The sequence below is a fragment of the Ictidomys tridecemlineatus genome, chromosome 2, assembly GCF_052094955.1.
Source record: "Ictidomys tridecemlineatus isolate mIctTri1 chromosome 2, mIctTri1.hap1, whole genome shotgun sequence".
In the NCBI taxonomy this organism is placed as follows: Eukaryota; Metazoa; Chordata; class Mammalia; order Rodentia; family Sciuridae; genus Ictidomys; species Ictidomys tridecemlineatus.
The window spans coordinates 128576839-128593244 of record NC_135478.1 but is presented as its reverse complement, the minus strand read 5'-3'; the positions used below and the strand labels follow the sequence as shown (position 1 = coordinate 128593244).

The 16406-nt window shown below is 37.5% G+C and overlaps 1 pseudogene; it reads left to right on the top strand.

Annotated features, from left to right (window-relative positions):
• The first annotated feature begins 606 nt into the window (after nt 1-606).
• Nucleotides 607-2318, top strand: LOC101965193 (heat shock cognate 71 kDa protein-like; annotated as a pseudogene).
• The last annotated feature ends 14088 nt before the right edge of the window (nt 2319-16406 follow it).

The window sequence follows — 16406 nt, the reverse complement described above, 5'->3', positions numbered from 1 at the left end:
AATTAGAAAACTCTATCTTTAAAAAATGCAAAGTTAATACATTAACATTAGTGAGTATGTTGCAGAGTTATTTTTTTCTTCATTTTTTTCTAACAGCTGAAACCATAGCCCCAGGGAATGGTTATCATTCTAATATGAGCTAATGACCAGGTAATTTCCAGCCTCCAAACTCATTTTTTATGGGACAGCAGGAAGATGGCATAGAGGATGGAAAGTGATAAGTAAAATCATATGTTCTCAAAATATGGAATATTTTTTTCATTTTATTCATTATTATTTTTAAAAAAATGTATAGTCTAGTCTCATTGAAGGCTATGGCAGCTTTTGAGATTTGTGTGTTTTCTTCACATGCAGATTCTGGCCTATACTTATGGAACCATGTCTAAGGGACTGGCAGTGACACTACCTATCTTTGTGAGGGTGTCTTCCATCATGTAAAACTAGAGATAATTGCCAATGATTAGGAGAATTGAACGTCCAAGCTATGTCACCTTCACCAACACTGAACGATTGATCCGTAATGCTGCAAAGAATCAGGTTTCAATGAACCCCACCAATATGGTTTTTTAGGCCAATAGTCTGCTAGGACGGAGATGTGATGATGTTGTCATCCAGTCTGATATGAAACACTGGCCCTTTATGATGGTGAATGATGCAGGCAGGCCCAAAGTTCAAGTAGAATACAAGGGAGAGAGAGAAAGTTTCCATCTAAGGGTGGTGTCCTCTATGCTTCTGACAAACATGAAGACAATTGCAGAGGCCTACCTTTCCAATTCTGTGGTCACAGTGCCAGCTTACTTCAGTGACTCTCAGCATCAGGAAAACAATGATATTGGAACCATTGCTGGTCTCAATGTACTCAGGACAATCAATGAGCCAACTTCTGCTACTATTGCTTATGCTTTATACAAAAAGTTTGGAGCTGAAAGAAATGTGCTAATTTTTTATTTAGGAGTTAGCATGATTGATGTGTCAATCGTCACTATTGAGGATGGAATCTTAGAGGTCAAATCCATAGCCAGAAAGACCCACTTAGGTGGAGAAGACTTTGACAACTGTATGGTCAATCATTTTGTTGCTGAGTTCAAGCACAAGCATAAGAAGGACATCAGTGAGAACAAAAGAGGGGTCTCTGTACTGCATAGAAAAGAGCTAAGCACACCCTCTCTTCCAGCACTCAGGCCAGCACTGAGACTGATTCTCTCTATGAAGGAATTGACTTCTATACCCCCATTACCTGTGCTTGATTTGAAGAGTTGAATGTGGACCTGTTCTGTGGCACCCTCCATCCTGTAGAAAAAAGCTCTTTGAGAGGCTGAACTAGACCAGTCACAGACCCATGATATTTTATTGGTGGATGATTCTACTCATATTCCGAAAAATTAAGAAGTTTCTGCAGGACTTCTTCAATGGAAAAGAACTGAATAAGGGTATCAACCCTGATGAAGCTGTTGCTTATGGTGTCCAGGCAACCATTTTATCTAGAAATAAGCCTGAAAATGTTTAAGATATTCTACTTTTGGATGTTACCGCTCTTTCCCTTGGTATTGAAACTGCTGGTGGAGTCATGACTGTCCTCATCAAGTACAATACCATCGTTCCTGCCAAGCAGACACAGACCTTCACAACCTACTGCCAACCAGCCTAGTGTGTTCATTAAAGTATATGAAGGTGAGCACACCATGACCATGGGTAATAACCTGCTTGGCAACTTTGAGCTCTCAGGCATACCTCCTGAGCTTAGTGGTGTTTGTCAGATTAAAGTCACTTTTAATATTGATGCCAAGGGCATCTTCAGCATCTCTGCCATAGACAAGAGTACAGGAAAGAGAACAAGATAACCATCACCAATGACAAAGTCTATTTGAGCAAGGAAGGCATTAAGCACAGGGTCTAGGAAACTGAAAAGTACAAAGCTAAAGACGAAAATCGGGGGGGTGGGGTGGACAAGATGTCATCCAAGAATTTGCAGGAATCCTGTGCATTCAACATAAAAGCAATTGTTGAAGATGAGAAACTTCAGGGTAAGATAAATGATAAGGTCAAACAGAAGATTCTTAACAAATGTAATGAAGTCATCAACTGACTGAATAAGAATCAAACTGAAGAGAAGGGGAAAAAAAAACAAAAAACAACCTGCAGAGAAGGAAGAATTTGAACATCAGCCAACAGAGCTGGAGAAAGTCTGCAACCCCATTTTACCAAACTGCACTAGAGTGGAGGAAGCATGCCCAGAGGAATGTCTGGGGGATTCCCTAGTGGGGAGCTCCTACCCCAGTGGTGCTTCCTCTGGACCCACCATTGAAGAAATTGATTAACCCAGCCCAAGGACAGATGTAGCATTGTTCCACGTGGTAAAATGTGGAAGGCCCAAATTTGTAGCAAATTCTGTGGCAGTTTTAAAGTTTCTGCTACAGTAAATTATCGGACATTCTCAATACTTGAATATGGAACATGTACACAGGAAAAGGAAATAAAATTGCACTTTATAAGCCCTGTTATTATAAGTGGGAAATGCAAGTCTTAAATAAAAAGCTGTATTTAAATTGGCATAAAAAATAAATAATTCTAGTAAGGAAAACTACATATTTATATCAGTAGAGATTTAACACTTAGGATAAAAATGTTCTGATATCCTTACATAAACCCACAATTACATCCTCTTCTTGGTACCACTCATGAGATGTGTTAGATTCAAAATGAAGTCACCTGTGTCAAACTCTGACAAATGAAGCCAGGAGAGCACAGAAGGAGGGCCCTCACATGTGGTCTGCCTGATAACAGAAGCCACTTTAGGGGCAGCTGACCACTCACCCAAGAACACCTACCCCACTCACGGCCTTACAAGGCCCCTCCAAGGAAATAGCCTGCAGCGCTCTAAGGCTAGGTTACCAGACAGCTGCAGCCACTCTCCAGACAGGACACAGCAGTGCTCACATACAGCCAGAGTACCAAGGTTTTCTTTCAGAAAATCTTGCATAGCTTTCCTCTTTCCCTAATCAAACCCCGATTTTTCTTTTTTCCCCCTTTGGACATACGAAAGACTACCCCAAGCAACCTGTGCCTGAGTTTATTTTTTTTTTAATTTATTTCCATACCTTTTGCATGGAGGCTGTCCTTTCTTTCTTTCTTTCTTTCTTTCTTTCTCTCTCTCTTTCTTTCTTTCTTTCTTTTTTCTTCCTTCCTTCCTTCCTTTCTTTCTTTCTCTCTCTCTCTCTCTCTCTCTCTCTCTCTCTCTCTCTCTCTCTCTCTCTCTCTTTCTTTCTTTCTTTCTTTCTTTCGTTTGCCTGTGACACAGTCTTTAAGGAGAAAGGAGTCCTTAACTGCAGCATTTCTCCCTGTAAATTCCCATCCAAGGTTCAGTACACAAATGATTTACCCTGCTTGTTGCCATAGTCAGAAGGAATTATATTCACTCAAAAGGAAGAAAGAAAAAAAACCCTGAGAAACAGCTAGAATGTTTTCTATAAACTCTAAAAATTATGCTAAAGCGTGACCCATGTATACTGTGTGGGCTGAAATGTGTCCTCCATCCAAACTCCTAATACTCAGCACCTCAGAATGTAACTGTACCCTATACCTGGTTTAGAGTGGGCTGGACGTCCATTTCAATTCATGTCTTTATAAGAAGGAGAAATCTGGAGATCTCAAACTGATTTAAAAAAAAAACACCTGGGTTCAATCCCTAGCATTACACAATAAATAAATAAATAGACAAACAATGTATGCCAACTCTAAAATGTCATAGATGTTAACATTGTCTAACAAATATTTTAAAGCATCATGCTAAAAACGTTTCAGTAAATAATTGCAAACATTCTGATGCAAATGCAAACAAAAAGCTTCATCCAAGAATAGAACATCTCAACAAATTCACAGAAAATACAAAGGTTTTGAGGATAAAGAGGAGAGACACTTTGGAAAACTGTTCTAATGTGAAGAAGTTTAGAAGAAACAGATAATTTTTACATTTTTGAATTTTGTAGTCAGATTAGTTTGTTAAAGAAAATCACCTTCATCTTTAGTCTTTTCTACCGTCATGACATACTAATATATTTCTAAACAATAGGTTTAGGTTTTATTTCTTGTTTTTTAGTTTTAAGAACAGTCGGCTGACTTGTGACTGTGGGAAATGAGGATATAATCTTGGATACACACACACCTTTATCTTCTTCCATTTTCCCAGGGTACTTTTACATTTCTATTATGTAATTCATATGAGCCACTTCTGAGTAATGGAGCATATTTTGACTAAAATTATATTTTATATACATTTTGTCTTATATACATTTTTTATTCCTATCATATCCTGTACTTTTTTTAGTTTTCTTTTTATTCTAAATGTTGTCATTATTTTATTTATGTATCATGGTCTAAAATTCACATCCCTAAAAGATTGACCAGAGTCTTGTCTTGGCAGTGGGAAATAATGGAGTGGGAAAAGACTTTTTTTCTTTATTAGTCATCTTTCATTTTTATGACCTATACATGTGTTGTTTTGTAAGAAATCAGAGCAACTAGTAGAAACTAGAGGGAAAACTTTTTTAGACATTTGAGATTATTATATTGTTCTTTTGTGCACCGACTTCAAAGAAGAACAACAGATGCCCAGAGAAATTGAGAACACTCACCATCATTCCCAGCTAGTACATCATGGTGCTGCTGCCATATCCACATCACTTGAAAGGTGAAGGGAAGAGGACAACAGCGACTGAGTTATGTGGTGTCCGGAGCTCATCTCCAGGGCATGGAGAACAGCCAGGGTGAAACAATATGTTCTAATTTGTGGGCAAAAATGTAGTCCACATCCTACCGGATGGCAGTACTGAATTGAAAAGGGTTAGGGGCTTCCAACAGGATTAACTAAAGACCTGAGCAGGAGAAAAAAAAAGTACTATGAAGAAAACTGAACTCATGATGACAATAAAGAAGGCCTTTTCAGGTCCACATGCAAAAAAAACATTGCTGTTTTCTAGACGTGAATTTAGCTTGAACAAATTAGGAAATATACCTGTGAAGGAACCAAGGAATACGGCTTCTTGGCCAATTTACTCAAATCAGTGCTGAGTGTCTTCCTGATCTCAGTTAATTATCTTTAAGAAGGGATTATTCATAATAATCTTGCATCCATCCCATAACAATTAGTAAAGAGCACAACTGCTAAACAGGTAATGAATTTATTATAAAATAATCTCTTGTACTTTGCCATAATCTTTAAATGTTGGGATTTTACTTATACCTCTTATTAGATCATGTTAGGTCAGAGGCAATAATACAGCAGGCCTTTAAATGTCTATTTAGTAATTTATTGTTTATTGAGTACATAACTGCAGTGCTTCCCATTAACATGCGGGAAATTTGGAGAACAAAATAATAGCAAAGTGAATTGTTGACAGATGAGTGCTGTGGCAGGTGGATGCCATTGCCAAGGTCTTCAGTGATCAGCACTTAAGTTTTCTTGCCTTTCAAATGCCTGCCACACTCCCTTTGTGTTCTGGTTTCTGAGTTAGGTGCTGGAGATGCAGAAATGTACAGCAGTCATAATCCTGAGCACACAGAGAGGACCACTAACTGCCTGTCCTCAGGAAAAGATAATTTTTAGTGAAGTATTAAAGATGAAGGAGGATTTTCCTGGAAGGTGGGTAGAAGGGTTCACTCTAAAAGTCACAAGACACACGATGTCTTGTCTCTGTTGCCTCTGAAGTTTCCCACAACCATGGGCAGGTCTTGTAATGAAATTTGTAAGCTATATATGGGTTGGGATGTACAACGGATACTGTTTTCCTCTATTTTATTTTGATAGCTATGAGAAACCCCTTTAAAGTTTTAATTGGATAAAATTCATTTTACATGATGTCCCAGAAGCTATCAATCTTTTGTTTAAATTCCACATCTGTTCTCTGGGTGACCTCATTGTTTTAGATCTACTTGAAATAACCTCCACATTTTGAAATTAGAAATATGTGTTCAAGTTTTGCTGAACGTGAAATGATAGAATGATGGTAGCTAGCATGAAATAGATATTTCTCACTTGATTTTGCTTTATCTAATGTAACTATAATACCTACTATGAATGGAAAAGAAGAAAGTTCTGAAACTTTAGAAATTATAGGATTTATAGGATCCAAGTTCCTCTGTGACCTTTCAGCAATTTACTGACTAATAGACACCTTTCAAACTAACATTGGTGAACACACTGGTTATATTTAAAAAAAAAAAAAAACAGAAAATAAAAGTATTTTTTTAGCTTTTCATTATTATAACAAATACCTTACAAATCAACTTAGAAGAGGACAGATTTATTTTGGCTCATGTTTTTGGATAATTTTATTGGGTTGTTTGACCTACTGCTTTGGGACCTGTGGTGAGGCAGAGCACCATTCAGGGGGTGTGTGGCAGAGGAAGCTGTGCACCTCCAGGTAGCCAAGAAGCAAGAGAGAGAGAGGAAGAGCCAGGGTTACCAAGCCCCCATCAAGTTCATGCCCATAGTGATGTAATTCCTTACACTAGGCCCCACTTCCCAAATGTTCTACCACCTCTCTAAGTTCACAGGCTGAGGACTAAGCCTTTAACACACAGACCTCTCAGGGACATTTATCCACACCACAGCAGTGATGTTGGTCGACAATGATCAGGCGTTGATCATGTGTCTTGATATAGAATCACAGACACACCCAGAGTTGTGAGAGTATTTTTAAGATATAGAAATATTTTTTTGAGATTGGACTTCTATGTCAGTTATAAATGTGGCATAGACCCAGGTGGCACAGACCCACCTGGGTCTGTTTCTCTAGGTCAGGGGAACACTTAGAATGCTGGAGCAATGTGCATTTAATAGCTACTGATCTTGGTATGTGTCTTCTTTAAAAAAAATATCACCAGTGAAATTTGCTTTGGTGCCATTTAGTTAGTTGGCATTCATCAATGATAAGGGAAGCCAAGTAGACAAAGAGTTTAGATTAGGGGTTAGACGGGAGGAACTGATAAAAAATATAGGGTTGAGTTTTATTTTTTCATTGAAAATAATTTAAGATGCTTAATTACTGAGAGTTCTCCAAAGTTCCTACAATTCCAACACACACACACACACACACACACACACACACGATTAAAAAAACAACTTTATTTCCAAATTTCCATAATATTTTTTAATTTGATCATTACTTCCATAAACGTGTCTGTGACATATAACCCATATCTTTGCTTAAGATCCTTCTTTAACCAACTGAAGATTATCAACCAGCATTTAATTTATGTTTTTTAAAAATGCTTTGTTATTGGCAAAGAACTGGCCTGACATTTTGCCGTGTTAATCACTGCCTGAATTCCATTCAGGAGCAGCTGTAAGCACCTGAGCATAACCACCACCTTGAGTAACCATCACTAAGTATTAAAAAAAAAATAATAACCAGATGGGAGCCTTCTGGGGTGGAAAGCAAGGAGAGTTGGCTAGGATTCCCTCTTTGGGCTCATGTGGGAGGCCTCTCAGAATCCAACAAGTGATCCTCCATGCTAATGTCACACACAAGGAAAACAGTGTTGGGAGTTGGCCAGAACAGTTGCTGTGTTTGGATATTGTTTGATTGTGTTTCCTTAAAGCTCCATTGTTGAAATGTAATCCCCACTGTGATGTATTAAAAATGTGGGAACTTAATCTGCCCATAGTGTTTATAGGTAGAGCCTTTTGAAGGGATTAGCAATCACTTTGTCTAATCCTAATCACTCAACTACTGGTGACCTTATAAGAGAAAGCAGAGATATCACACATATGCCTGCACGCTTACACTTCTTGCCATATGATGCCTTGCACTGCCTTGGGATTCTGCAAGTAAAGGGCCATTACCTACATAACCCCTTGACTTTGAGAACTAAGAGCTAAGATATACTTCTTTTCTTTTTACACTTTCCCAGCTTCAGCTATGTTGTTATCATAATAAAAAATCGACTAATACATTACTGGGAGCCACTATATGAGAGGTCACCTACTGAATTCCATTTGTAACGATAATCATATAAACAAATATCCTGTTATTCAAGGGCAATTAGAGTGTTTACTTTTATTTTTCAACTCTGCAGAAAAATTCTCGCCATGTGGGCTAAAGGAATGAGTCCTGTGAATGATTTATCCTAAATGACTTGGCTTGACCAGGCACCCTCATATAATATAATTCCAGGATTGTAGTATTCCAGTACTGGACCTCTGAAGTGGACAGTTCCATAACAGGTCTACATTTTTCTTATCCATGATCTCCAGTATTTCTGCTTTTTAAATTATCTAGTGTTCTGTTTCTATGCTTCTTCCTCCCCCAAATAACCACCAGGATGGTTGGGCATATCACCAACAGCATCTATCATTATTTAGAATTTGTTCTTCATAATGAGATGTTCTCTAACTTACAAAAAATACTAATTCATACTTTAATTCTCAAATTACCCATGCTGAAATGGCTAAGGTAAAGATAATTTCATTTACAGACAATCATTTTAAGTAGCCATTGATTTGTGGAAAATATAACACTTGAAAGTAGGGCATAGCTTCTCATCTTTGTTCTGCCTAAAATTATCCAAGCTGTAATTTGTAGGAAAAAAAATCCATATAAACCCATCTTTCCTGAAGCATCTTATTAATTCATCATGTAGTTTGGGCTCACTTACTTTCTCTCCATGTAATTCAGACACTCCCCCTACATCAAGAGAGGGTGCTAAAAAAGATTGTCTCTAATGGTGACATGGTAAGGCTCCCAGTATATAAGATATAATTTCCTTGATATCCAGTGTAAAATGGAATAAAATTAAGCATTAATTTTTCACTATAGACATAGAAATTTCAAGTTACAGCCTGGTATGTAAAGAATTAGAAATTTGTCCCTTCTACATTACATGATGAATCTAAACAAACTGAAATCAATTTTTTTCTGGGGCCTATCAGAAAACAAATTTCAGGGCAAAATGACATCCTGGAATCAGCAGAAACATACCAGCATTTGTTCACCTGAGGCACAAGACACTACAAACCACATAAGCTAATAGAAATATTAACAGAGCAGTTGTGTAGAGTTTTGAAGGCTAAAGAGGGCTTGTGTGAAAGTGTGAAGCTTCTATGGGCTCTACTGCTAGAGAAGGTATCTACCATCTTATAAGCTTTTCTTCCAAGAATCAACCAGATTCTCAATGGAAAGAACAAGAAGAAATCCCGAGACAGCGTGATCCTCCCATAACACACACACACACACACACACACACACACACACACACACACACACTGTGGTGCTGGCTAGGGCCTCATGGAAGCAGAAGCTGCTGGAATGTCCAACCAGATAATTTCCAACTATCTCCTTTGTGGAGAAAAGGTTCTATCTGCAGGGTACATTGTTGAAGTCTACCTTGAGATACTGCTGTAATCCTGTTATAAGCTGAAAGACAAGAATAGAGACTAATATCAAATTTCCAACCAGAAGCATCTTCTCAGTCTCTCTTAAGTAACTGTAGCCTTAATCTGCAGGAGAAATTAAAAACAAATTTCAAACACAGCTCAATTTTTGCTAGAGGATATTTGCACTGATCTCCACACTAAAAGCCTCCTAGAAAGAAACTTGTTCTTTTCTCTAACCATGCAGAAGGCCAGCTGACTTCTTCTATTCTCCACATATCCACCAGAAAGTTATGAGGCATATCAAAAGGGAAGAAAAATCTCATCCAAAGTGATAAAGCAATATCAAAACTAGATTTAGATATGGCATAGCTGAAATTCTTATTCTTAAAAACAACAAAAAATTATTTAATAGCTCTAATAAAGAAGATAAAAACATACAACATGCAAAGCCAGATATAATTTTAGAATAGAAATAAAGTTTATAAGAAAGGCTGAAATGTAAATTTAAAAATAAAAATATAACAAGAACTTTGGGATTGTTGACTAATGGTTTCTTCAGTAGACTTGACATGGCTGAGGAAAGAGCCTGTGGACTTGAAGATTGATCAGGAGAACTTCCCATACTGGAATGTAAAGATAAAAAAAAAAAGAAAGAAAGAAAAAAGTCAACTAAACAAAAGAGAACATCCAAAAACTGTGGGATAAAATCAAAAGGTACCACTTCACAGAACAAGAAATACAATCCATCAACAAACATGAAAAAATGTTCAACATCTCTAGCAATTAGAGAAATATAAATTAAAACTACTCTAAGATTTCAGTTCACTCCAGTCAAAATGGCAATTATCAAGAATACAAGCAATAATAAGTATTGGCCAGGATGCAGGGGAAAAGGTACACTCATATATTGCTGGTGGGACTGCAAATTGGTGAACCACTATGGAAAGCAGTATTGAGATTCCATGAAAATGTGAACTAGAACAACCATTTGACCCAGCTATCACAGTCCTTGGTTCATACACAAATGACTTAAAATTACCATACTACAGTGATGCAACCACATCAAATTTTATAGCAGCTCAATCCACAACAGTTAAACTATGGAACCAACCTAGATGCCCTTCAACAGATGGAAGAATATGTACTACGTATACACAATGGAATATCACTTGGCCCTTATAGCATTTGCAGGTAAATGGATGGAACCAGAGAATATCTTGTTAAGTGAAATAAGCCAATCCCCCAAAACCAAAAGCCAGATGTTTTCTTTGATAAGAAGATGCTGATTCATAGTGGGGCCCAGGGTGGGGGTGGGGGTAGGGAAGAAAGAAGGAACTTTGGTTCGTGTAGAGGGGAGTGGAGTGAGGAGAGGGTGGGGCTTTGTGGATGAGGACAGTAGAATGAGACAGACATTATTACTTTCTATACACGTATGATTACACTACTGAAATGATGCTGCACCATGTACAGCAAGAGGAATGAGAAGCTGTGCTCCATTTTGTACAATACGTCAAAATGCAGTCTACTGCCATATATACCTAATTAGAGCAAATTTAAAAACCAGAAGGTATAACATATGAATAATTGAATTTCTAGAATAGCAAGAAAGATAAGGGGGCAGGACCCATGTTTGAAAAAAACAATGGTTGAGAAGTTTTCAAAACCACCCAAACAAACCACAAACCTAAAATTTAGAGAACACTAAGCAGAATTAATACCAAATGCACACACACATACACACACACACACACACACCTGTGTGCACTCACACATCCCTACACCACACCGTATTTTATTCTCTGCAAATTAAAGATACAGAGAAAAGCTTGAAGGCAGATGGATAAAATGTGTTGTGTTAGTTACAGAGGAACAAGAATAAGAATTTCAGCAGTCTTATTGAAATCACACAAGCGAAATAGTGCTATGACCTATTTTAAGTGTTGAAATAAGAAACAAAACAAGTAAAAACAGACAAGAACCTGCCATATATGTAGCAAAAAATATCCTGCAAAAATGCAGAAATAATGCTTTTCTCAAGCTGAAGGTATAGCTCAGTCAAACAAACTCAATTTTTCCAAGTGTGCACAAGGCCCTGGGTCCAATCCCAGCATAAATAAATAAATAAATAAACAAATAAAATATAAAGACTTTCTCAGCTACATAAAAGTGGAGTGACATCATCACTAGTAGAAATATCCTTAAAACAACAATGGAAATGCTATCACAAACATGGACACAAAAAGGAAAATTTTTGTGCTGTCTGCCAGAATAGGGCAAGACCTCATTCGATCTGCTTGCTCTTCAGGTGTGTGCACTCTGCTCAGCAGAAGCTGGGGTTGCTCATTTTATCCCCTGGTTATAGGTGAGAAAGCCTTTGTATGAATTAAAGGGCTAACTTTGAGAAATTTGAAACAGAAATGAGAGCTCAAAACAGAGAACAGGGTCTTAGATGGAAACTGATGTGAGAGACCATGTGTGACCAAAATGTCACAAAAATAGGAATACTGAGTCACAAGTATAAATGAGCAATGAAACAGAGAAGGGATTAGTGTCAGGTAAGCTCCAGAGAGGGAAGATCTCTAACTATTGGCATATTCGCATAGAAGGGTTGAATTAGTTTCAAGGAAGGGGTAGAATTGTCATATCCACAGTGAATGCGAAGAGTACTTCTAAATTTCTCAGTTTGGTCTTCAGTAGCTTTTGGCCCTGGATAATTAAAATTGGCATCTATTGTACAAATTTTTAGTCTTAATCATTTTATTTACTTGATTATGCTTAGTGAACAGATTCTATCATGTTGAACACTGAAAAAAAACCCTAATTAATGAGACCAATATTGTAATTCAGAAATAACTGTCAAACAAGGTCATGTTTTCTTTCATTTTAATATGGTATTAGCAAATTTTAGGGCAGGATAAATACCTTCAAGGGCATAGACTTTTTTTCTGTGATATCTCAGAAATAATACAGAAATGAGTCCTTGAAGTTCGAGAAAACCTTTCTCTGTTAGCATTGTATCTTAAAGGATGCAAATATTCACCTAATATCTAAGATATTTCCCTTTTACTAATGGGCTATGTTAAATAGAGTGATATAGCATAGAAATAATTCAAAAGAGGCAGTGAAAGAACTTGGCTTCTGCTAGGTTTGCCAATTCCAAAGTCTCCAAATGCTTTGGTTTCTTTATCTGAAAAGAGAGAAAACTAATCCTGGATTTCACATCAGGGTTGATCTTGAATGGAAATGACTTCTTTGGTTTCTGATAGGAGGATTCAAGCCTGGCTCCAAGACATACTGGCCAAGTGACTCAGTTTGCTGTAAGATGTCTGTGAATTGAGGATAATTATGTCTCTCTCATACTTAATTTGTGAGACGGGATATATCATGGAATCCTGTTTTCCACTGTGTTAAGCGTGGAATCCATCCATCTTGCTGGCAATATGGGTTTATTTGCCTCACATCATAGGAAGCCCAGAGACAGATGGTGCAGAGCCAATGTGGCACGTTACAGTGTTCTTCTGCTCCACTCTATGCTAAGTGGGTTGGTTCGTAGCCTCAGGGTCACAGTCTTCCTGATGGACTTCCAGAATCACATCTGCATCCAAGGCAGGGAGAGGAAGACGAGGCAGAGGATATCTGATAATGTTGGGCTGGCACAGATGTATCCCATGACCATCAGGAGCTGCACTGAAGACTGGGAACATGAACATGTAATATTTTTTTTTCTGTCTCTATAATCGAATTGAGGGCAGGAAAAATGGAATTTGGTGAGACAATCCAAAGGTTGAGGCAAAGAAATAGGAGTAGTATAAAGCACAAACTAGCTGGAAAATAGAGATCACCTCTACAATATCAGCACGTAAAAGGAGGTGGATGGACTAGATCTTCCTTCCCTCCCTTTACCCTTTCAAGGAGGGCACACATGAATGCACCCAGGGAACATCGGAAAAGAGCTAGGAGAATGACCTGGAACCAAGCTGGCAATTTGTTGCTTCCTCTGGGAAAACAAAGGATATGAAGGGAACATTTCAAAGATCTTAGTACCAAGTGCCATCCCATCAGCCTCACAAGGGTTTTCTCGGGATCCCCATGCCTGGCTTCTCCTGCAGCCCCATACTCATTACCACTGTTGCTCCTCATTTAGTTTCTAACCTGCTGTGCCCACCTAGGACTTGATCCTGTTCCCAGGGCTGGCAATCCCTGAATTGGAGGTCTGAGGGTCATGGCAAAAATCTTTCATGCTGTGCTCACTAGGGTGTACTTAATCTGCAGCAAATGTGGGCTTTTAATTGAGAGGATCAAATAATCAGACTTGATATACAGAAAGATTCCTGTGTGTAAAAATAGATTTTGGTGGGTGAAACTGGGAATCATCACAGCAATTGAGGTAGAAGATGTCCAGAGTCAGTCTGCGGCTTATGGGCAGATGTTTTAGTTTGTTTTGTGATCCTATAACAAAATAAGACAAGCTAGGGAGTTTATAATGAACAGAAATGTATTGGCTCACAATTATGAAAACTTAGAAGTGCAAGATTGAGAAGTCAGCACCTGGTGAAGGTCTTCTTGATGTACGATCTCATGATGGAAGGTCAGAGAGAGAAAGACAGGCTGACAGAGAACATCTTCCTTCATAAGGAACCCACTCCTGTGATAAAATTATGAATTCAATCCTAAGGGCTCCACCCTTATGGTCTAGTCAACTCTCATTAGGCCCCACCTCCCAATACCCCTGCCTTGGGGGTAAGTTGCTAACTCATTCTTTGTGTTGTGCTGAAGGGGTCTTAAACAAACCTTAGCAATGCAGAAAGGTGAGTGTGTGAGAGAGAAAACACTGTGAATTAGTTAAAGAGAATGAAGGTGTAGGACAGTCAAAGTGGCCTACAAACTTTCACGTTGAGTAGTAGGTACAAATAGAAAAGGCAAGAAGTTTTGGAAGAAGCATACTGAATCAAATTATTAACAGGGTAAGGTAAACTACTTTTGGAAAACTCAGGTGAACCTGTCAAGCAAAGAGTAGGATTAAATGGTTGAACCTGGGAAAAATGATGTTTGCAAGATGGAATCCAAGAGTTTGAATTTCAAAAAAAAAAAAAAAAACATTGAGGAAACAAATTGTGGAATGTTGATATTGAAGGAGCAGGTAACTGAAAATGAACCAGGAGAGGAGACAAATAATTACAGGAGAGAAGAAAAAATATAGAAAATGTAAAGGAAGGAAACAAAAATTGATGCAATACAGGCTTAGGAAGATGGAAACTATGTTTATCTTAGAGCCTGGTCTAAAGTTGACAGGATACAGTGGGTAAGAGAATGAGCTGTAGAATTGCATTGCCTGCATCAAATACTTCCAATTGCTGATTATGAAAATTGGGACAAGTTATTTAATCCAAATTTGGTTGTGAGTGTTGAAATAGTTGATATAAACAAAGCACTTACTACCCTCCAAGTGTATAGAGTAGATTGATGGTGCCTAGTAAATATAACTTAACATTATAAAATATGCTTTATCTCTCCTTTAGATGACAAAATGCTTAATATAAGAGTCCAGACTTCTGTCACTGCTATAGCCCCAATAAAGTGAATGGAACATAGTTGGTAATTTCTAAGTATTCTAATATGGAAAAAAAATTGTTGACCTATACATCCAGTATTCCAAGAGAGAGAGAGAAGGAGAGAGAAGGTAGGGATCTCAGATATATAAACCTAATGCTACTGTTCTGCATTATCTTTTTTTTTAAAAAAGAATAATTTAGCTATGTTATTTACCTTCCCTTGATTTTATTGGCTTTACATATTTAAAAAGTCCTGTATTTTTCACAATGCCAGGAAAATTTTCAGAATTCAAATCACCATCACTAAACACAACTGTTGCATATAATAGCAAAATATCAGATTACAAAATGAGATTGTTGCTTCACTGGGATTAAAATGTCTTGATTAAAATAAGAAATTGAGTTCATGATCTGGAAAGCTAGAATATGAAGCAAGAAATAAAATAGGTGAGGGCAAATCTTCTGTGGTAAACTCTTCCAACAAAGCTGGGGCTCCGTGGCATATGTAATGATCCATTAGGGGTAACGTTTGCATAAGGAAGTATGATATAGATTCTTCTTAAATGGAAATTTCAAGACTCCTTACCCTGAAAGATGATATTTCTTACCAGCAACATACTTGGAATATATGTTCAAATCCCTCATAAATGAAATAAAAATATTACTTAAAATCCTTTTTCTAACTTTATGCAGCAGACAGTGATTGATATGAGTTACCTTAGGGAAAACCAAATCATACATTAAGCACTTACTATGTGCCAGATACAGTGCTGAGCATCAGAAAGTGATATCACAAGTGATATCATTCTGTCTTTGCAATGACTATTACACAAATACTAAAATTCTGAATTTATTGATGATAAAAGCCTCATTCTCAGGTCATATAGATACTAAAGACCTGTTTTTCACATAAAATTCGGGTCACTGAGTGATATCTACCACTATAGTAAGGGTCTTTCTTTGTCTTTTAAAAATTGAAGTATAAATTAAATACAATTTTAGTAAAAATCCTAAGTGTACATCTTGGTGAATGTGACTCTCAATGAGATAAAGACATGGAGTATTCTGTCATCCAAGAACATTCTACCCTTCTCCTTCCAGTCAATCATCACAGCAGAAGTACTTATTATTCTAATTTTTACTAGAATAAGTATTACCAATTGTTGAATTTCATATTAATAAATTCGTATGCCATGTATTTTTTTGGTGTCTGGCATCTTGCATTCCACAGAATGTTTTTGAGAGCAGTCCATGTTGTTGAATGTCCCATGTTATTGCTGTGTCATATTCTGTAACATGAACTCATGGCAGTGGATTATTTGTTGTTTATCCTCTTTCTTGAAAATAAATGTGGTTTCCTTAGAGAATACCACAGAGAGCACTGTGTGATCACTAAGAATATGGGAGTTTTACAGAATCATCCCATGCCCTTGAAGATCCCTCACGTCAAACCAGGAGGATTGATAGTCACATGGCCCCGG